At 42.3% G+C, this 23,545-nt stretch overlaps 1 protein-coding gene across 1 annotated transcript in view; it reads right to left on the reverse strand.

The window, feature by feature from the left end:
* ALDH1L1 (aldehyde dehydrogenase 1 family member L1) overlaps positions 1-23,268 on the reverse strand; it is a 110,953-nt gene extending 87,685 nt beyond the window's left edge. Inside the window, exons 1-2 of the mRNA XM_078074160.1 lie at positions 23,123-23,268; positions 16,103-16,173 (exon numbers count right to left, since the gene is read on the reverse strand). The gene's annotated coding sequence lies outside the window, so the exon portion shown is untranslated. The remainder of the gene's footprint in view (positions 1-16,102; positions 16,174-23,122) is intronic.
* Between the last annotated feature and the right edge of the window lie 277 nt (positions 23,269-23,545).

The following is a 23,545-nucleotide window of genomic DNA, read 5'->3' on the forward strand; positions in this document are numbered from 1 at the left end:
AAAAGAGATATTAGGAAAAAACTTCACTGTTTTGCTTTTTTATATTTCATTGCATGCAATCCTTCTGGAATTGACTTTTGTGTATGACATAGAAGTCCAGAGATATTTTTCCAGTACCATATATGGGTAAATCTGTCTCTGGACTTGTATTCTGTTCCTTGTCAGTTTGTCTATCTTTGAGTACATTATAGATTAAAAAATTTGTTGGAAGAACAAATATTGTGAAGATGTCAATGCTACCTAGAGCAATCTACACATTCAATGCAATCCCTATCAAAATACCATCAACTTTTTTCAAAGAAATGGAACAGATAGGAATTTCGAGGAGGCGGGAAAGATGGCGGAGGAGTAGGGGACCTTATTTCAAATGGTCCCCGGAATTGAGCTGGATATCTACCAGACCACTCTGAGCACCCACGAAACCAGCCTGAGATGTAAGAAGATCTGGATCTCTACAAACAGAATATCGCAGGTGGTTGGTTTTGAGGTACAAAGCGGAGAGCTGTGATTCTGCGGGCAGATATTGGAGGATAAAGGGAGGCGGGAGGGTGCCTGGACGTGGGGATCCTACACCGCCGGTGAGTGACAGCCTCGCGCGCTGCGGACGGGGCACAGACTCGCAGACTGGTAGCGTCGGGAAAGAACTTTAGGGCAGCCCCAGGGGTGGAAAACCAGACCGGTGGGGTCGCGCGCATGCGAACCGCAGGCCCCCCGGACAGAAACCGGAGCGACGGTCGTGCGCACGCGAATTGCAGCCTCCAAGACGGAAACCCGGTGTGCCGGGGTCTGGCCAGTGAACTGCAACCTCCGGGGTGGAAACCCCAAGCGGCGGAGTCGCGCCCGTGAATTGGGAGCAGATGGCGGTTTTAGAAGCACAAAGGGCAGAGATGTGCCCCGACATGGAGGCAGGACTGGGAGCGCTGCGGAAGGGCGCACAACCCAGGACGCTGCAGTTTATAGCAGCACGGACAGAAACGGAGACAGTGTGGCCTGGAGAGCTCACTGAAGAACAGACTGAGGGTCTCTCTGCTCTGAGGCAGAGGGTTGGAAACGGTCTCTTCTGCTCTGACTCGCAGAAGAGACGCGGAAAGCCGCCAGGGAAAGGCGCCAGAGAACAAAAGCCCCAAAGACTGATTCCCACTGAGCCCATCCCCCACCACAGGGGCGCAGGGCAACTCTGCCCAAACAGGATTGCCTGAGTAACAGCGCAGCAGGCCCCTCCCACAGAAGACAGGCTGGGAAAACAAGAGGCCAGCAACCCTAAGGTCCCAAGAAAACAGGTGCATCTTCCTTGGGTTCTGGTCAATAATTTCGACTCTATACCTTCCCTCAAACACCCATCAACAGAATGACTAGGAGGAGGAGCCCCCAAAACACAAAAGACTCAGAGATGATGACTTATGCTGCAGATTTACAAATGGATGCAAATATAACCAGATGTCGGAGATGGAATTCAGGCTAGCAATTGTGAAGACAATGGCTAGAATGGAGAAATCAATTAATGGCAACATAGAGTCTCTAAGGGCAGAAATAAAAGGGGAATTGGCAGAACTTAAAAATGCTATCAATGAGATCCAATCCAATCTAGATAATCTAACAGCTAGGGTAACTGAGACAGAAGAGAGAATAAGCGATCTGGAAGACAGTATAATAGATAAAAAGGGAAAAGAGGAGGCCAGGGAAAAACAACTCAGAATCTATGAAAATAGAATCAGAGAAATAAGTGACACCATGAGGCGTTCCAATGTAAGAATAATTGGAATCCCGGAGGGAGTGGAGAGAGAGAGAGGACTAGAAGATGTATTTGAGCAAATCATAGCTGAGAACTTCCCTAATCTGGGGAATGAAACAAACATTCGAGTCCTAGAGGCAGAGAGGACCCCTCCTAAGATCAAAGAAAACAGGCCAACACCCCGGCATGTAATAGTAAAACTTGCAAATCTTAGAACCAAGGAAACCATCTTAAGGGCAGTTAGGGGGAAGAGATTCCTTACGTACAGAAGGAGGAGCATCAGAATAACATCAGACCTATCCACAGAGACCTGGCAAGCCAGAAAGGCCTGGCAAGACATATTCAGGGTACTAAATGAGAAGAACATGCGGCCCAGAATACTTTATCTGGCAAGACTTTCATTTAGAATGGATGGAGAGATGCAGACCTTCCACGAACGGCAGAAACTGAAAGAATATGTGACCACTAAGCCGGCCCTGGAAGAAATATTAAGGGGGGTTCTATAAAAGGAGAAAGACCCCAAGAGTGATCTACAACAGAAATTTACAGGGACGATCTATAAAAACAACGTCTTCACAGGCAACATGATGACAATAAAATCATATCTTTCAATAATCACTCTCAACGTGAATGGCCTAAACGCTCCCATAAAACGGCACAGGGTTGCAGATTGGATAAAAAGACAGGACCCATCCATATGCTGTCTACAAGAGACTCATTTTGAACCTAAAGATACATCCAGACTGGAAGTGAAGGGATGGAGATCCATCTTCCATGCCAGCGGACCTCAAAAGAAAGCTGGGGTAGCAATTCTTATATCAGACAAATTAGATTTTAAACTAAAGTCTGTAATAAGAGACACAGAAGGACATTATATCATTCTTAAAGGGTCTATCCAACAAGAAGATCTAACAATTGTAAATATCTATGCCCCCAACATGGGAGCAGCCATCTACATAAGCCAACTGTTAACCAAAATAAAGAGTCATATTGATAACAATACATTAATTGTAGGAGACCTCAATACTCCACTCTCAGCAATGGACAGATCATCTAAGCAGAAAATCAACAAGGAAACAAGAGCTTTGAATGATACATTGGACCAGATGGACCTCATAGATATTTACAGAACATTCCACACTAAAACAACAGAATACTCATTCTTCTCGAGTGCACATGGAACTTTCTCCAGAATAGACCATATACTGGGTCACAAATCAGGTCTCAACTGATACCAAAAGATTGAGATTATTCCCTGCATATTCTCAGACCACGATGCTCTAAAACTGGAACTCAATCACAAGAAAAAATTTGGCAGAAATTCAAACACTTGGAAGCTAAAGACCACTCTGTTCAAGAATATTTGGGTCAACCAAGAAATCAAAGAAGAACTTAAACAATTCATGGAAATCAATGAGAACGAAAACACATTGGTCCAAAACCTATGGGATACTGCAAAGGAGGTCCTAAGGGGGAAATACATAGCCATCCAAGCCTCACTCAAAAAAATAGAAAAATCCCGAATTCACCAACTAACTCTACACCTTAAAGAACTAGAGAAAAAGCAACAAACGACGCCTAAGCCACACATTAGAAGAGAAATAATTAAAATTAGAGCAGAAATCAATGAATTAGAAACCAGAAACACAGTAGATCAGATCAATGAAACTAGAAGTTGGTTCTTTGAAAGAATTAATAAGATCGATAAACCACTGGCCAGACTTATCCAAAAGAAGAGAGAAAGGACCCAAATTAATAAAATTATTAAAGAAAGGGCAGAGATCACGACTAACACCAAGGAAATAGAAACAATTATTAGAAATTATTATCAACAACTATATGCCAATAAACTGAGCAATCTGAATGAAATGGAGCCTTCCTGGAAACCTATAAGCTGCCAAGACTGAAACAGGAAGAAATTGACAACCTGAATAGGCCAATAACCAGTAACGAGATTGAAGCAGTGATCAAAAACCTCCCAAAAAGCAAGAGTCCAGGGCCTGATGGATTCCCTGGGGAATTCTACCAAACACTCAAAGAAGAAATAATACCTATTCTACTGAAGCTGTTTCAAAAAATAGAAACAGAAGGAAAACTTCCAAACACATTCTATGAGGCCAGCTTACCTTAATCCCCAAACCAGGCAAAGACCCCATCAAAAAGGAGAATTTCAGACCGATATCCCTGATGAATATGGATTCCAAAATCCTCAACAAAATCCTAGCTAATAGGATCCAACAATACATTAAAAGGATCATCCACCACGACCAAGTGGGATTTATCCCTGGGATGCAAGGGTGGTTCAACATTCGCAAATCAATCAATGTGATAGAACACATTAATAAGAGGAGGGAGAAGAACCATAGGGTCCTCTCAACTGATGCATAAAAAGCATTTGACAAAATACAACATCCTTTCCTGATTAAAACTCTCCAGAGTATAGGGATAGAGGGAACATTCCTCAAGCTCATAAAATCCATCTATGAAAAACCCACAGTGAATATCATCCTCAATGGGGAAAAGCTGAGAGCCTTTCCCTTAAGATCAGGAACACGTCAAGGGTGCCTACTCTCACCACTGTTGTTCAACATAGTACTAGAAGTCCTAGCAACAGCAATCAGACAACAAAAAGAAATAAAAGGTATTCAAATTGGCAAAGGAGTCAAACTCTCTCTTTTCGCAGACGACATGATACTTTACGTGGAAAACCCAAAAGACTCCACCCCCAAATTACTAGAACTCATCCAGCAATTCAGTAATGTGGCAGGATACAAAATCAATGCACAGAAATCAGTTGCTTTCTTATACACTAACAACGCAACTGTAGAAAGAGAAATTAGAGAAACGATTCCATTTACAATAGCACCAAAAACCATAAGATACCTCGGAAGAAACCTAACCAAAGAGGTAAAGGATCTATACTCTAGGAACTACAAAACACTCATGAAAGAAATTGAAGAAGACACAAAAAGATGGAAAAACATTCCATGCTCATGGATCGGAAGAATAAATATTGTTAAAATGTCTATGCTACCCAGAGTAATCTATACCTTCAATGCCATCCCGATCAAAATTCCAATGACACTTTTCAAAGTGCTGGAACAAGCAATCCTAAAATTTGTATGGAATCAGAAAAGACCCCGAATCGCCAAGGAGATGTTGAAAAAGAAAAACAAAGCTGGGGGCATCACGTTGCCCGATTTCAAGCTATATTACAAAGCAGTGATCACCAAGACAGCATGGTACTGGCACAAAAACAGACATACAGACCAATGGAACAGAATAGAGAACCCAGATATGGACCCTCAACTCTATGGTCAAATAATCTTTGACAAAGCAGGAAAAAACATGCAATGGAAAAAAGACAGTCTCTTCAATAAATGGTGCTGGGAAAATTGGACAGCCACATGCAGAAGAATGAAACTCGACCATTCTCTAACACCACTCACAAAGATAAACTCAAAGTGGATGAAAGACCTCAATGTGAGACAGGAATCCATCAAAATCCTAGAGGAGAACATAGGCAGTAACCTCTTTGACATCAGCCACAGCAACTTCTTTCAAGATACATCTCTAAAAGCTAGTGAAACAAAAGCAAAAATGAACTTTTGGGACTTCATCAAGATAAAAAGCTTCTGCACAGCAGAGGAAACAGTCAACACAACAAAGAGGCAACCCACAGAATGGGAGAAGATATTTGCAAATGACACTACAGATAAAGGGCTTGTACCCAATATCTATAAAGAACTTCTCAAACTCAACACCCAAAAAACAAATAATCAAGTCAAAAAGTGGGCAGAAGAGATGAACAGACACTTCTCTGAAGAAGGCATACAAATGGCTAACAGACACATGAAAACATTTTCATCATCATTAGCCATCAGGGAAATCCAAATCAAAACCACACTGAGATAACACCTTACACTAGTTAGAATGGCCAAAATGGACAGGGAAAGAAACAACAAATGTTGGAGAGGTTGTGGAGAAAGGGGAACCCTCTTACACTGTTGGTGGGAATGCAAGTTGGTACAGCCACTTTGGAAAACAGTGTGGAGGTTCCTCAAAAATTTAAAAATAGAGCTACCCTCTGACCCAGCAATTGCACTACTGGGTATTTACCCCAAACACACAGATGTAGTGAAAAGAAGGGCCATATGCACCCCAATGTTCATAGCAGCAATGTCTGCAATAGCCAAACTGTGGAAAGAGTTGAGATGCCCTTCAACAGATGAATGGATAAAGAAGATGTGGTCCGTATATACAATGGAATATTACTCAGCCATCAGAAAAGATGAATACCCAACTTTTACATCAACATGGATGGGACTGGAGGAGATTATGCTAAGCGAAATAAGTCAAGCAGAAAAAGTCAATTATCGTATGGTTTCATTTATTTGTGGAACATAAGGAATAACATGGAGGACATTAGGAGAAGGAAGGGAAAAATGGGGGGGGGGGAATTGGAGGGAGAGATGAACCATGAGAGATTATGGACCTGAGAAATAAACAGGGTTCTAGAGGGGAGGGGGGAGGGGGTTTGGTTACCCCGGTGATGGGTATTAAGGAGAGCACGTACTGCATGGAGCAATGGGTGTTATACGAAAACAATGGATCATGGATCACTACATCAAAAACTAATGATGTATTGTATGGTGACTAACATAATATAATAAAATTAAAAACTACCAAAAAAAGTTCATAAATAAAATATTTACAAATGCAAAAAAAAAAAGAACTTGACATTTTAATCATTTCTAAAAGTGCAGTTCAGACATTTTTTACATTGACAGTATTGTGTAAGCATCACAACTATTTCATCACCCCAAACAGAAACTCTATGTTTATTAAGCAATAACTTCCCATTTCCAACCACCATCAGTATCCCGTTAACCTCTAATCTACTTTCTGTCTCTACAAATTTGACTATTCTTGGTATAACATATAAGTGGAATCATACAGTATTTTCCTTTTGTATCTGGCTTAGTTCACTTAGCACAACGTTTCCAAGGTTTAAGCATGTTGTAGCATGTATCAGAACTTTACTCCTTTTTATGAAGGAATTTTATCTATTTGTGTGTATGCATGTGCATGCATGTCTGTATACATCCATTCATCTATTGATGCACACTGGGCCATTTCTACCTTTTGGCTATAGTGAATAATGCTGCAATGAACATTGGTATACAAGTATCTGTTCGAACTCAGGAAACAACAGATGTTGGCAAGGTTGTGGAGAAAGGGGAACCCTCTTACACTGTTGGTGGGAATGCAAACTGGTGCAACCTCTCTGGAAAACAGTGTGGAGGTTCCTCAAAAAGTTAAAAATAGGGGCACCTGGGTGGCTCAGTCGTTAAGCATCTGCCTTTGGCTCAGGTCATGATCCCAGCAAGGGTCCTGGGATGGAGCCCCACATCGGGCTCCCTGCTCAGCGGGAAGTCTGCTTCTCCCTCTCCCTCTCCCATTCCCCTTGCTTGTGTTCCTTCTCTTGCTGTGTCTCTCTCTATCAAATAAATAAATAAAATCTTTTTTTAAAAAAGTTAAAAATAGAACTACCCTATGACCCAGGAATGCACTACTAGGTGTTTATCCAAAGGATACAAACAGTGATTCGAAGGGGTACATGCACCCCAATGTTTATAGCAGCAATGTCCACAATTGCCAAAATACACACACACACACACACACACACACAATGGAATATTACTCAGCCATCAAAAAGAATGACATCTTTCCATTTGCAATGACATGGATGGAACGAGAGGGTATTATGCTAAGCAAAATAAATCAGTCAGAGAAAGACAAATACCATTGATTTCACTCATATGTGGAATTTAAGAAACAAAACAGATGAACATGGGGGAAGGGAAAGAAAAATAAGTAAGACGAAAAGAGAGAGGGAGGCAAACCATAAGAAACTCTTAACTACAGGGAACAAACTGAGTGTTGCTGGAGGGGAGGTGGCTGGGGGGATGCGGTAACTGGGTGATGGGCCTTAAGGAGGGTACTTGATGTAATGGGCACTGGGTGTTGTATGCAACTGATGAATCACTGAATTCTACCTCTGCAACTAATACGACAGTGTATGTTAATTAAATTGAATTTAAATATGAAATTTAAAAATAATAAAAATATAAAAATAAAAAAATGAAACCAAGTATCTGTTTGAATATCTGTTTTGTGAAACAATTAAAAATGGAAAAAAGACTTGAATGGACAGTTCTCCAATGAAGATATACAAATGGTCAATAAGCACATAATAAAATGTTCAACCTTATTAGTCAGTAGGGAAATGTCAATTATAATGAAATTATATGCCAATTATAATGCCATTATAATGAAATATCACTTCATACCTACTTTGGTTCGTCTATAAATTTCAATAAGGGAAAACAAGTGTTGGCAAAGATGTGGAAAATTAGAACTATTATACATTGCTGGTAAAGAATGTAAAATGGTGCAGTCACTGTGGAAAACAGTTTGGAGATCTTCAAAAATCCAAACATAAAATTACTATATTCCTCAGCAATTCCACTCCTAGGTATATTATATAATTGGGTTGTCTTTTTGTTTTTGAGTTGTAGGAATTCTTTATAAATTTTGAATATTAATACCTTATCACATATATAATTTGCAAATATTTTCTCCCATTTTGAAAGTGGTCTTTTCATTTTCTGGATAACGTCCTTTGCTGCACAGAAGTTTTTAACTTTGATGAAGTCAAATTTACCTATTTCTCTTTTGTTGCTTTTGGTATATATCTAAAATTCCAATGCCAAATACAACATCATGAAGATTTACCCCTATCTTTTCTTCTAGGGTTTTATGATTTAGCTGTTACATTTAGGTGATTGACCAATTTTAAGTTAGTTTTTGTACATGCTGTGTGCTAGGGATCCCACTTCATTCTTTTACATGTGGAAATCCAGTTGTCCCAACAACATTTATTGAAGACACTAATCTTTCCCCATTTAGTGGATTTGTTAAAAACCAATTGGCCAGACAAGTATGGGTTTATTTCTAGGCTCCCACTTCTAACCATTGATCAGGGTGATGCTCTTTTGATTACAGTAGCTTTGTAGTAAGTTTTGAAATCAGAAAGTGAGTTCTCAAAAACAAACAAACAAAACACACACACACACACAAACCCAGAAAAACAAACAAACAAAAAGAAAGTGAGTTCTTCAAATGTATTCTTTTTCAAGATTGTTTTGACTAGTTAGGGCCTCTTGCAATTACATCAGAGTTTTAGGATTGGCTTTTCTATTTCTGCCTAAAAGGCTCTTGAAATTTTGATAAGGATTGTGTTGTATCTGTAGATAACTTTGAGTAGTACTGTAAACATATTAAAGCTTTTTACCCATGAACATAGCGTGTCTTTATTTATTTAGGTCTTGTCTAATTTCCTTTAGTAATGTTTTATGATTTTCATTGTACAAGACTTTCACTTCTTTGGTTAAACTATTTCCTAGATGTTTCATACATTTTTTAAAGTTTTAGGTGTAGAATTCAGTGATTCATTGCTTTCATACAATACCCAGGGCTGCTAGAGGAGGCAAGATGGTGAAAGAGTAGGGAACCATGTTTCATCTGGTCTGTTGAATTTAGCTAGATAACTATCAAATCATCCTGAACACCCATGAATTCAACCCAAGATGTAAGAAAAGAGTATTTGGAACTCTACAAGTAGAAAAGCAACCACTTTTTGCAAAGTAGGATGTGTGGAGAAATGGTTCAGAGGGGATATATCAGAAGGTAATTGGCGGGGGTTGGGGGAAGCCTCAGTAAGCCAGCTACCAGAAAGTGATATAGTCCCAGAGGGCAAAATCAGCACCCTTAGAAATCTGCTCCAGTGAGAGATATCCCTGCATGAAAGGTGCTCAGGTGGTGAAACGGGGCATAATTCTAAGTGGGACAGTGTGGTCTCAGGATCCCTGGAGTCACAGAAAGAATGGGGGTGCCTGAGCCAGTAGAGTTCCCAAGCAGTGGAGTGGGGAAACTGTTTACACCCAGCGAGCCTGGGAGGGGACTCTCAGCCCCCTTCACCATAAACCATGAGCCATGGCCCCACCAGGTGACTGCTCTCTATGTGGGGACCCTACAAAGGACAGGAATGTGGGGACCATCCTCCTTGCCCTGGGAGGGGCGGAGCATGTGTGCACATGACCGGGGGACAGCTCTCAGTGCCAGAGCCTTGCAAAAGACAGGAAAGTGATGACCCTCCACCTTCCCTGGGTAGGGATGGAGCGGGTGCACACATGATCCCGAGACCACTTTCCGTGCCAGGGCCCTACAAAGTGCAGAAGCCCAGGACCCTCTGCCTTCCCCCGGGGAGGATCAGTGTGAATGCACAACCCGGGAGACAGCAGCGTTTGGCACACACAAAAGCGAAGACCACTTATCCCTGAGGGTTTACTGAAGAGAGAGGACCATGATCTTTTGGCTCTGGGGCTGGAGATCAGGGCATAGCCGTTTTTATTTTGATCTTCTAAGGAGGCACTGAAAGGCTTCAGGGAAAAAAAGCCACAGAGAGCAATCAAAAACAGCTTAACACTGAGCCTGGCTCCCTGGCAAGGGGCAGGCAAAGACACCTGAGAATCAGCACAGCAGGCTCCTCCTCCAGAAGAGGTGAAGAGCAAGTTTATGGAAGACACAAGACTGTAAAACTCCAGCACTAGGGGAAAATTATATATAGAATTTGAGGGTTTTTTCTCATGATTATTTTATTTATGTTATGTTGTTATGTTATGTTATGTTATGTTATGTTATGTTATGTTATGTTAATCACCATACATTACATCATTAGTTTTTGATGTAGTGTTCCATGATTCATTGTTTGCCTATAACACCCAGTGCTCCATTCAATACATACCCTCTTTAACACCGATCACCAGGCTAACGCATCCCCCACTCCCCTCCCCTCTAGAATGCTCAGTTTGTTTCTCAGAGTCCATAGTCTCTCATGGTTCATCTCCCCCTCCAATTTCCCCCCCTTCATTTTTCCCTTCCTACTATCTTCTTCTTTTAACATATAATGGATGTATTTAACATATACTGTGTTTCAGAGGTACAGGACTGTGATTCATCAGTCTTGCACAATTCACAGCGCTCACCACAGCACATACCCTCCCCAGTGTCCAACACCCAGCCACCCCATCCCTCCCACCCCCTACCACTCCAGCAACGCTCAGTTTGGTTCCTGAGATTAAGAATTCCTCATATCAGTGAGGTCATATGATACATGTCTTTCTCTGATTCACTTATTTCACTCAGCATAATACCCTCCAGTTCCATCCACGTCTTTGTGAATGGCAAGATTTCATTCCTTTTGAGAACTGCATAATATTCCATTGTATATAAATACCACATCTTCTTTATCCGTTCATCTGTCAATGGACATCTTGGCTCTTTCCACAGTTCGGCCATTGTGGACATTGCTGCTATGAACATCAGGGTGCATGTACCCTTTCTGATCCCTACTTTTGTATCTTTGGGGTAAATACCCAATAGTGCAATTGCTGGGTCATAGGGTAGCTGTATTTTCTGCTTTTTGAGGAACCTCCATACTGTTTTCCAGAGTGGCTGCACCAGCTTGCATTCCCACCAACAGTGTAGGAGGATTCCCATTTCTCCACAGCCCCGCCAACATCTGTCGTTTCCTGACTTGTTAATTTTAGTCATTCTGACTGGTGTGAGGAGGTATCTCATTGAGGTTTTTATTTGGATTTCCCTGATGCCAAGTGATGTTGAGCACTTTTTCATGTGTCTGTTGGCCATTTGGATGTCTTCTTTGGAAAAATGTCTGTTCATGTCTTCTGCCCATTTCTTCATTGGATTATTTGTTCTTTGGGTGTTGAGTTTGATAAGTTCTTTATAGATTTTGGTACCTGCCCTTTATCTGATATGTCATTTGCAAATATCTTCTCCCATTCTGTCGGTTGTCTTTTGGTTTTGTTGACTGTTTCTTTCGCCGTGCAAAAGCTTTTTATCTTGATGAAGTCCCAATAGTTTATTTTTGCCCTTGCTTCCCTTGCCTTTGGCGATGTTTCTAGGAAGAAGTTGCTGTAGCTGAGGTCGAAGAGGTTGCTGCCTGTGTTCTACTCTAGGATTTTGATGGACTCCTGTCTCACATTGAGGTCTTTCAACCATCTGGAGTCTATTTTTGTGTGTGGTGTAAGGAAATGGTCCAGTTTCATTCTTCTGCATGTGGCTGTCCAATTTTCCCAACACCATTTGTTGAAGAGACTGTCTTTTTTTCCATTGGACATTCTTTCTTGCTTTGTTGAAGATTAGTTGACCATAGAGTTGAGGGTCCATTTCTGGGCTCTCTCTTCTGTTCCATTGATCTATGTGTCTGTTTTTGTGCCAGTACCATACTGTCTTGATGATGACAGCTTTGTAACAGACCTGAAGTCCGGAATTGTGATGCCACCCGTTTTGCTCTTCTTTTTCAACATTCCTCTGGCTATTTGGGGTCTTTTCTGATTCCATACAAATTTTAGGATTATTTGTTCCATTTCTTTGAAAAAAGTGGATGGTGTTTTGATGGGGATTGCACTGAATGTGTAGATTGTTCTAGGTAGCATTGACATCTTCACAATATTTGTTCTTTCAGTCCGTGAGCATGGAACATTTTTCCATTTCTTTGTGGCGTCCTCAATTTCTTTCAAGAGTATTTTGTAGTTTTCTGAGTACAGATTCTTTGCCACTTCGGTTAGATTTATTCCTATGCATCCTATGGTTTTTGGTGCAATTGTAAATGGGATGGACTCCTTAATTTCTCTTTCTACTGTCTTGTTCTTGGTGTATAGAAATGCCACTGATTTCTGTGCATTGATTTTAGATCCTGCCACTTTACTGAATTCCTGTATGAATTCTAGCAGTTTTGGGGTGGAGTCTTTTGGGTTTTCCACATAAAGTAACATATCATCTGCAAAGACTGAGAGTTTGACTTCTTCTTTGCCAATTCAGATGCCTTTTATTTCTTTTTGTTGTCTGATGGCTGAGGCCAGGACTTCTAGTACTATGTTGAATAGCAGTGGTGTTAGTGGACATCCCTCCTGTGTTCCTGACCTTAGGGGGAAAGATCTCAGTTTTTCCCCATTGAGAATGATATTCGCTGTGGGTTTTTCAGAGATGGCTTTTATGACATTGAGGTATATACCCTCTATCCCTACACTCTGAAGAGTTTTGATCAAGAAAGGATGCTGTATTTTGTCAAATGCTTTTTCTCCATCTATTGAGAGGATCACATGGTTCTTGTTCTTTCTTTTATTAATGTATTGTATCACATTGATTGATTTGTGGATGTTGAACCAACTTTGCAGCCCAGGGATAAATCCCACTTGGTCGTGGTGAATAATCTTTTGAATGTCCTGTTGGATCCTATTGGCTGGTATTTTGGTGAGAATTTTTGCATCCATGTTCATCAAGGATATTGGTCTGTAATTCTCCTTTTTGATGGGGTCTTTGTCTGGTTTTGGGATCAAGGTAATGCTGGCCTCATAAAACGAGTTTGGAAGCTTTCCTTCCATTTCTATTTTTTGGAAGAGTTTCAGAAGAATAGGTATTAATTCTTTAAATGTTTGGTAGAATTCCCCTGGGAAGCCATCTGGCCCTGGGCTTTTGTTTTTTGGGAGATTTTTGATGACTTCTTCAGTTTCCTTAGTGGTTATAGGTCTGTTCAGGTTTTCTATTTCTTCCTGGTTCAGTTTTCGTAGTTGATACATCTCTAGGAATGCATCCATTTCTTCCAGATTATCGACTTTGCTGGCATAGAGTTGCTCATAATATGTTCTTATAATTGTTTGTATTTCTTTGGTGTTGGTTGTGATTTCTCCTCTTTCATTCATGATTTTATTTATTTGGGTCCTTTCTCTTTTCTTTTTGATAAGTCTGGCCAGGAATTTATCAATCTTGTTAATTCTTTCAAAGAACCAGCTCCTGGTTTCATTGATCTGTTCTACTGTTCTTTTGGTTTCTATTTCACTGATTTCTGCTCTGATCTCTTCTCCTTCTGGGTTTAGGCTTTATTTACTGTTCTTTCTCCAGCTCTTTTAGGTGTAGGGTTAGGTTGTGTATTTGAGACCTTTCTTGGTTATTGAGAAAGGCTTGTATTGTTATATACTTTCCTCTTAGGACTGTGTTTGCTCTATCCCAAAGATTTTGAACAGTTGTGTTTTCATTTTCATTTCTTTCCATGGATTTTTTAAATTCTTCTTTAATTTCCTGGTTGACTTATTTTTATTGATTTTTAGGGAGTTTCTCTCTGCCTCCTGGATTTTGATGCCTGTTTCCTTCCCCAAATTAGGGAAGTTCTCTGCTATCATTTGCTCCATTAAACCTTCTGCCCCCCTCTCTCTTTCTTCTTCTTCTGGGATCCCAATTATTCTAATATTGTTTCATCTTATGGTGTCACTTATCTCTCAAATTCTGCCCTCGTGATCCAGTGGTTTTTATATCTCTCTTTTTCTCAGCTTCTTTATTTTCCATTATTTTGTCTTCTATATCAGTAATTCTTTCTTCTGCCTCATTTATCCTAGCAGTTAGAGCCTCCATTTTTTATTTCACCTCATTAATAGCCTTTTTGATATCAACTTGGTTAGATTTTAGTTCTTTTATTTCTCCAGAAAGGGTTTCTCTAATATCTTCTATGCTTTTTCAAGCCCAGGTAGTATCTTTAAAATAATCATTCTGAACTCTACTTCCGACATCTTACTAATGTCCGTATTGATTAGGTCCCTGGCAGTCGGACTGCCTCTTGTTTTTTTTTTTTAGGTGATTTTTTCCATCTTGTCATTTTGTCCAGAAGACAACAGATGAATGAGAGAACAAAATGCTAACAGGGTATCAATGACCCTGGGAAAATATACACTAAACAAATCAGAAGAGACCTGAAACTGGGGGAAAGAAAGGGAAAGAAAGAAAAAAGAAAAACTAGAAAAAGAAAAAAGATTAAAAAAAAAGAGAATATGATCAAATATGATTGAACTGGTGCATAGATCAGTGACACACACTAGATTTTGGGCATATTTTGGTCTGTTAGAAGAAAGTGCCTCCCAAAATTTTAAAGAAAGAAAAACTTATATATGTACAAAAATAAGGGTAAATACAATGAAGGGATGGAATATGATTATAAAGATGAAAATTATAAAAGATTTTATAAAAGGAGTTAATAAGAAAGGAAGTGGCTTGAAAAAAGAAAGAAGAGAAATTAAAAAAGAAAAAAAAGGTGGGGGGTGGAGAATGTGATCAGGCAGGAGACTAGAACAAAGCCATACACTAGAGACTTAGGGTATATTTTGGTCTGGTAGAAGAAAGTGTATCCCAAAATTTTAAAGTGAAAACAACTTATATGTATACCAAAAATAAGGTTAACTACTATGAAGGAATAGAATATGACTCTAAAAATGAAAAATAAAAAAGATTCTTAAAAAAGGGATTGATAAGATGTTGGTTGAGAAAGGGAAAAAAAAATATTAAAAAAAAAAGAAAAAGAAAATTAAAAAACTTAACTTTGAAAGACTAAAGAATCAGGAGGAAAAAAGCCATGAATTCTGTGTGCTGTATTCCCCTAGCGCTGGAGTTCTGCCATTCTCATCCATCGGTAAACTTGGTCTTGCCTGGCTGTTCTTGCTAGTCTTCTGGGGGAGGGGCCTGTTGCCATGGTTCCGAAATGTCTTTGCCAGAGGCGGAATTGCCCCGCCCTTGCCTGGTCTGGGCTAAGTAATCTGCTTGGGTTTACTCTCAGGAGCTTTTGTTCCCTGCAAGCTTTCCATACAGCTTTGGAGGATGAGAGTGAAAATGGCAGCCTCCCAATCTCTGCCCCGGAGGAGCCAGGAACTCGTGGCCCCGCTCCTCAGTGAGCACCCAGAGAAAAGCAGTCAGTCACTCCCGTCTCCCCGGTCTCTGGCTGCACTCTGTGCTCACCCGGCCCGTGACCTAGCGTTTCTATCTCTGGCACATGACCACGTGTGGAGTCTCCAAACCCAGCAGATTCCTGTGGTGTGCTCCTGCACCACTCCTCCCGGGGGAGGAAGGAGAGTCTCCCCAGATCTGCCACTTGTTGGGTCCCTGCTGGAGGAGCAGTGGCCCGACTGTGCCACAGATCATGGTTTATGGCAATCCCGAGCTGAGAGCCCACTCCTTGGCTCCGTCTCTGCAGCCAGCTTCCCTGCTCTGATACCTGGGAGCTCTGCTGCACTCAGACACCCCCAGTCTTTCTGTGGCCTCAAGTGTCCTAAGACCACACTGTCCCAGCGAGGCTTCCACACACCTCCCCCGACCCCCCCGCTTAGTGGCCGATAGAGACCCCCTCCCCTGCTGTCTATCCTCCTGAATATTGCCTCGGATTCACTTCTCCACATGTCCTACCTTCCAGAAAGTGGTCACTTTTCTGTTCAGAGAGTTGCTGCTATTCTTTTCTTCGATCTCCAGTTGACTTCCTAGGTGAAAGAAGAGAGAATTAGTGATATGGAAGACCAAATGATGGAAAATAAAGAAGCTGAGAAAAAGAGATAAACAACTACTGGATCACGAGGGCAGAATTTGAGAGATAAGTGATACCATAAGACAAAACAATATTAGAATAATTGGGATCCCAGAAGAAGAAGAAAGAGAGAGAGGGGCAGAAGGTATACTGGAGCAAATGATAGCAGAGAACTTCCCTAATTTGGGGAAGGAAACAGGCATCAAAATCCAGGAGGTAGAGAGAAACCCCTAAAAATCAATAAAAATAAGTCAACACCCCGACATCTAATAGTAAAAACTTACAAGTCTCAGAGACAAAGAGAAAATCCTGAAAGCAGCTCGGGACAAGAGATCTGTAACCTACAATGGTAGAAACATTAGATTGGCAACAGACCTATCCACAGAGACCTGGCAGGCCAGAAAGGACTGGCAGGATATATTCAGAGCACTAAATGAGAAAAATATGCAGCCAAGAATACTGTATCCAGCTAGGCTGTCATTGAAAATAGAAGGAGAGATAAAAAGCTTCCAGGACAAACAAAAACTAAAGGAATTTGCAAACGCAAAACCAGCCCTACAAGAAATATTGAAAGGGGTCCTCTAAGCAAAGAGAGAGCCTAAAAGCAACATAGACCAGAAAGGAACACAGACAATATACAGTAACAGTCACCTTACAGGCAATAGAATGGCACTAAATTCATACCTTTCAATAGTTACCCTGAATGTAAATGGGCTAAATGCCCCAATCAAAAGACACAGGCTGTCAATTGGTTAAAAAAACCAAAAACCAAAAACCAAAAAACAAAAAAAATAAGACCCATATATACTGCCTGCAAGAGACTCATTCTAGACCCAAAGACACCTCTGGGTTTAAAGTGAGGGTGTGGAAAACCATTTACCACACTAATGGTCATCAAAAGAATGCTGGGGTGGCAATCCTTATATTAGACAAATTAGATTTTAAACCAAAGACTGTAATAAGAGATGAGGAAGGACACTATATCCTACTTAAATTGTCTATCCAACAAGAAGATCTAACAATTGTAAATATCTATGCCCCTAACATGGGAGCAGCCAACTATATAAGCCAATTAGTAACAAAATCAAAGAAACACATCAACAACAATACAATAATAGTGGGGGACTTTAACACCCCCCTCACTGAAATGGACAGATCGTCTAATTTTTTAATTTTTTTATTGTTATGTTAATCCCCATACATTACCTCATTAGTTTTAGATATAGTGTTCCATGATTCATTGTTTGTGCATAACACCCATTGCTCCATGCAGAACGTGCCCTCCTCAATACCCATCACCAGGCTAACCCATCCTCCCACCCCCCTCCCCTCTAGAACCCTCAGTTTGTTTTTCAGAGTCCATCGTCTCTCATGGTTCTTCTCCCCCTCCGATTTCCCCCCCTTCATTCTTCCCCTCCTGCTACATTCTTCTTCTTCTTTTTTTCTTTCTTAACATATATTGCATTATTTGTTTCAGAGGTACAGATCTGAGATTCAACAGTCTTGCACAATTCACAGCGCTTACCAGAACACATACCCTCCCCAGTGTCCATCACCCAGTCACCCCATCCCTCCCACCCCACCCCCCGCTCCAGCAACCCTCAGTTTGTTTCCTGAGATTAAGAATTCCTCATATCAGTGAGGTCATATGATATATGTCTTTCTCTGATTGACTTATTTCGCTCAGCATAATACCCTCCAGTTCCATCCACGTCATTGCAAATGGCAAGATCTCATTCCTTTTGATGGCTGCATAATATTCCATTGTATATATATACCACATCTTCTTTATCCATTCATCTGTTGATGGACATCTTGGCCCTTTCCACAGTTTGGCTATTGTGGACATTGCTGCTATAAACATCGGGGTGCACGTACCCTTTCGGGTCCTTACTTTTGTATCTTTGGGGTAAATACCCAGGAGTGCAATTGCTGGATCATATGGTAGCTCTATTTTCAACTTTTTGAGGAACCTGCATACTGTTTTCCAGAGTGGCTGCACCAGCTTGCATTCCCACCAACAGTGTAGGAGGGTTCCCCTTTCTCCGCATCCCCGCCAACATCTGTCATTTCCTGACTTGTTAATTTTAGCCATTCTGACTGGTGTGAGGTGGTATCTCATTGAGGTTTTGATTTGGATTTCCCTGATGCCGAGCGATATTGAACACTTTTTCATGTGTCGCAACAAATAATTCTTGAATGAATGGACATCCACATTAAAAAAAAAAAAAACCCTCAAATCAATACATCAATCACATGTAAAATTTACATTTAGATAAAACTATAAAACTCCTGGAAGATAACATAGGAGAAAATCCAGATGATGTTGGGTCTGACTTTTTAGATACAACAACAAAACCATGGAAGAAAAAAAGTGATAAAATGAACTTTATTAGAATTAAAAAACTGCTCTGCAAAAGACAAGCCACAGAGAGGGGGAAAAATCTGCAAAACACACATCTGATAAAGGAGTAGTATCCAAAATATACAAAGGATTCTTAAAACTCAACAATAAGAAAACAATTCAACTAAAAATTGGGGGAAAGATCTGAACAGACACCTCAGCAAGGAAGCAATACCAATGGGAAATGAATATACGAAAAGATGTTCAACATCATATGTCACTAGGAATTGCAAATTAAAACAACAATGAGATACCACTGCAAATCTATTAGAATGACTAAAATCCAAAACACTAACCACACAAAATGCTGGTGAAGAGGTGGAGCAATAGGAATTCTCATTCATTGCTGGTGGGAATGAGAAATGGTACAGTCACTTTGGAAAATAGTTTGGTAGTTTCTTAAGAAAACTAAATACACTCTTACCATACAATTCAGCAATCACACTCCACAATTTACCTAAATGAGTTGGCAATTTAGAGCCACACACAGATGTTTATAGCAGCTTTATTCAGAATTACCTAAACTTGGAAGCAACCAAGATGTCCTTCAGTAGGTGAGTAGGTAAGTAAACTGTGGTCTATCCAGACAATAGGATTTTATTCTACACTAAGAAGAAGTGAGCTATCAAGCCATGAAAAGATACAGAGGACTTTTAATGCCTATTGCTAAGTGAAAGAAGCCAATTCTAAAAGGCTACATAGTGTATTATTGTAACTATAATAACAGTCTCAAAACTAGGGAGAAAAAATTAGTGTTTGACAGGGGCTTGGAGGAGGGGGGAGAGGAATGAACAGGTGGAACACAGGAGATTTTTTCACAGTTACCTACTATAATGGCAGATGCAGGTCCTTATACATTTGTCAAAACCCACTGAATATATAACACAAAGAGTGGTGTGAACTATGGACTTTTAGAATACTGTATCAATATCCACTGCTCAAGAGTAACAAGTGTGCCACACATTAGTGCTAATGCAAGGTGTTACTTATATATTTGGGACAGTGGAGGAGCATGGGGGCTGAGGGAGCATGTGGGAACTCTGTATTCTGCTCACTTGTTCTGTAAGCTTAAAATTGTTCTAAAAACTAATTTAAACAAACAAACAAATCTAGGTCTATAGTTCACATTCTTACTTCAAAATGCAGTTCAATTGGGTTAAGATAAATATTTTAAAAATCAAATATAGGAAGAAAACATCATGGGCTTTAGAAACTTGACTCTAAAAGAAAAACATAAAGGAAGCATGTGATAAATTTTCATGCAGGGAGATTTTACATGTATCTGAAGCAATTTGCCAAAAGAATAAAAGCCCATTGCCAAAAGATGAATAAAAACGTGTTCAAATTACAATTAATCAAATAAATGCATAATAAAACAAGGGACTGTTTTTCTCCTATAAAATTGGAAGGCACATAAGACTATATAAATATCTGATGTTGTCTAGGTTATGGGAAAATGAACACTCTCCTGTCACACTAATGGGATAACAAATTGGCGCAAATTCTCTAAAGGAAAATTTGGCAATAAATATAAAAATCCTAGAAATGGTTCTTTTCTTTTGACTCAGCATTTTCACTTCTAAATTATGTTTGGGTGAGCAAATAAAGGCATGAGTACTGTAAAATTATGATACATTCACACTGGGTGGGCCATGCAGCCAGTTAGGGCAACTTTGCTTCACCACCAGGAATATGTAGGCCACGACACCCCAACAGATAACAAGCCACCATGATTTTTAAAAGTGCTGTGTGTGTGTGTATGTTTGGGTACTTGCAGTGCAAAAACCTGGGAGGATTCACACAGAAATGTTAAAAGTCACTGAGTAGAGTGTTTGGGTTTGGGGGATTTTCAATGACAGTAATTATCTTTTTTTACCAGAATGTTCTGGCTTTTTCTATCCTGAGCATATATTACTTGCGGGAAAGTAAAGCAGTACAAAAAAGATCCCTTTGGAAGCGGGGAGGCAGAGTCAGGGTAGCCACCAGGGGGGCTGTTGTCACAATCCAAGGAAGCTGAGCTTGGCAGGGACAGGTGCTCTGGGAGGAGCCTCAGCCAATCTGGACCTTTGGCCTCAGAAAAGATCAGGAGCCACAAGGGGGTGGAGTCAGCGAAGGGACTACAGAGCTGTTGCTGGGCAGCTGGGCTGGCTGGCAGGCAGCCTACAAGCCTCTTCTTCCTTCCTGAGTTGGCATGCTCAGCACCGTTGCCCCCGGCATTGCGTGGGTGCACTCTGGGGCTGCCCTGGCAGCAGGAGGACTGTCAGGGCTTCCCAGGCTTCCTACCCCAAGCACTCAGCTCAGACCTCGCTCCCCAGTGAAATTTCCTTGCTACTTAGAGCTCATTGCCAAGTCCCTGGAACAGGCTGAGTGGCATTCCCCTAGTGACTTCACTGCCTGGACGGTGACACTTTGCTAAGGGGAAAAGGCAATCTTAGCATGACCTCCAGGACCCTGTAAGTCTACTTTAACATATAAAAATTCCTTTGGAAACTTCCTTTATCTCTAACCCCCCCCCCAAGATACATGTTGGCAATCATCCCCCACGTATATGACCCACAGATATACATCTGAAGGGTCTCATTATGGGACAGGCTGGGCTAGGTAGGGAGAGATAGTTCGGGGCCACGGGATCAGGCTCACAGAAATCCCAAAAATGCAGAGTTGTAAGAAAATCAGAGATAAGGGAACAAACGAGACCACCCTGCCCCTAGGTGTCAGAAGTGGGGTCTTGTTATAACAGTCACTTGTGACCAACAAAGAATTACCAGACCCTAAAAAGGAAGTAAGTTGTTAAAGGTGTAATCACTAGTCTTTATTGAATGGTGCTATTATTAGAGATGTTAAAAGGATTTAAGTTACCTGGTTAGTCTTCAATAAAAAACCAACCCAAAAAGCCCTCCGTGGCAACCCTGTAAGGACCCCTCTCACTCCTGAGAACTTTTTCTGTATCCTTGCTTAATAAAACTCTCTTTACTCACTCTCCTTTGTCCTCGAGATTCATTCTTCGACTCCGTGACACAAAAACCTCACTCCCCCGCTTTACCAGGACCCGGCTCTCAGACTCGCCCAAGCTGTGCGGCACTGTGCAGGAGCAGCAGCTAGGGGCCACCTGTTCTCAAGCTGTGGTCCTGGGAGCCTGCAGAAGAATGCAGCTCTAGTAGCGGGGAGAGGCTCAGCCAAGCTGCAGGGCACAGCCCCAAGGCATCCCATTCCACCAGCTGCCTTGGGTGCAGCAGGGGAGGGGGGGCAGGAGAGGCAGGGGAGAGCAAAGCTGACTCCTCTTCGGCAATCAGTCTGCTCCATTAGGCACCTGGCAGGGAGGCTACTGTGTCCCTCCCACAGCAGGGTCCCTGGGGGGTCCTGTTTCATCTGCCGTCTTTCCCACTATCCTATGCACAGGGGCTGGCCATGGTACAGGCTCCCCAGACCACCTGAGCCCGCAGACCTGTAATCAACCTTAAGGAATCGCTTTCAACTCTTAAGGCTCAATTTCCTTGTCTCCAAACGAGACGTCACAAGATTGTCTCCCAACATTGTCCTGAAGGTTAATACTCGTAGAAGGGACAGCTGCCCACATTCACAGAAGGTCTCCTAGGTCCAAAGTGCATAATCTCATGTCATTCTGAAGCAACTTAGTATTTATCCCTCCACCCCAATTTTAGCCAAAGAAACTAAGAGTCAGGGTTTGAGAAACTTGACCAAGATCACTGAGAAGCGAGGGAGTAGGGAGAAAATAGTCACCTGAAGCCAAAGGCCACCACCCTTAACTCAGCGTCTGAGCATTCTTGTTAGATTCTGTCTCCATCTGCACCTAAGGGATATTCCTGCCTCTTCTAGGGAGGTGACAAATGAGGGACCTGCACAGGTGCGGGGAGGAGGGGCTGGGCTCTAAGTAGCGCGACCCCAAGAACTGTGTTGGGGTCAAGCTGGGGCCCAGGGGTCAATGCTCTTGTGCACTAGGGACGGCGGAGGGGGAGGGGGTGGAAACTCTCCAATCACAAAAGGCCCTTGTGCCCGGCCCCCAGATTTGGCCAATCGGGGCGGGGGGGCAATCTTTTCCACTCCCGAGAATGGGGTGAGGGACTTAGCCCAGCAGACCGAGGGCCCCTCCGCCACGGAGCAGCCCTGTCACCTTCGACTTGTCCCTTTCGTTCTCTGATCCTCAGTTTTCTCTTCTGTAAGCCAGGAAAATAACGCCCGCCTCACAGGGCTAAGAGGCCTCGGTAAAGCGCCCTGCCCACCCGGCCCGGCTGGATCCTCGGCGAGCCCAAACCCCACATCTTGGTTCTTTAGCCTGAGGACCCCTGGCTAAGCTGGAGGCTCGGCTGCCCCAGGGGGAATCCCGGACCCGGACCCCAGGCCCTGCGTCCCCGCAGCGAAGCTCGTGCGTCCACCAGGCGCCCCCACTGGGGGACCCGAGCCCAGAACCCCTGGAGTCGCGAGTTGGCAGCCTCCTTCCCTCGGAGGGTCGGGGCTCGGGGCTGTGGGTGGGGGAACTCACCAAGCGCGGGAGGAGGCACAGGAGTCGCGGACCAGAAGGGACCTCTGAGAGCCTCGGTCGGGGGACAGAGGCTGGCGCAGGCCGGCCCAGGGCGGCGGAGAGGTGGGGCCCGCCCCTGCCAGTCCCAGAGCCTCGGCCAAGGTCAGAGCCTCAGAAGGGAGGGGCCCCTGGCTGAGGCGAGAGGGGCGGGGGCGCGGGGCGGGCGGAATGTCGCCCTGGGCAGGGGTGGGGAGGGCTCTCACTGGCTGTGTGAGTGTGGCCTGGGCGTGTCACTCACCCTCTCTGGGCTTGCTTGCATTTACAGGCGAAAGGACTTGCTATGGACCCTTCAGAATTCACAGGGCTTCGAAAAGGCTCAAGTGTCTGGCGGTTAGGGATATCTGCAAGGCTGAGTTGGTGGGAAGAAACTCACCAACCCTGATA

Source organism: Halichoerus grypus, chromosome 1 (genome assembly GCF_964656455.1).
Source record: "Halichoerus grypus chromosome 1, mHalGry1.hap1.1, whole genome shotgun sequence".
Lineage (NCBI taxonomy): Eukaryota > Metazoa > Chordata > Mammalia > Carnivora > Phocidae > Halichoerus > Halichoerus grypus.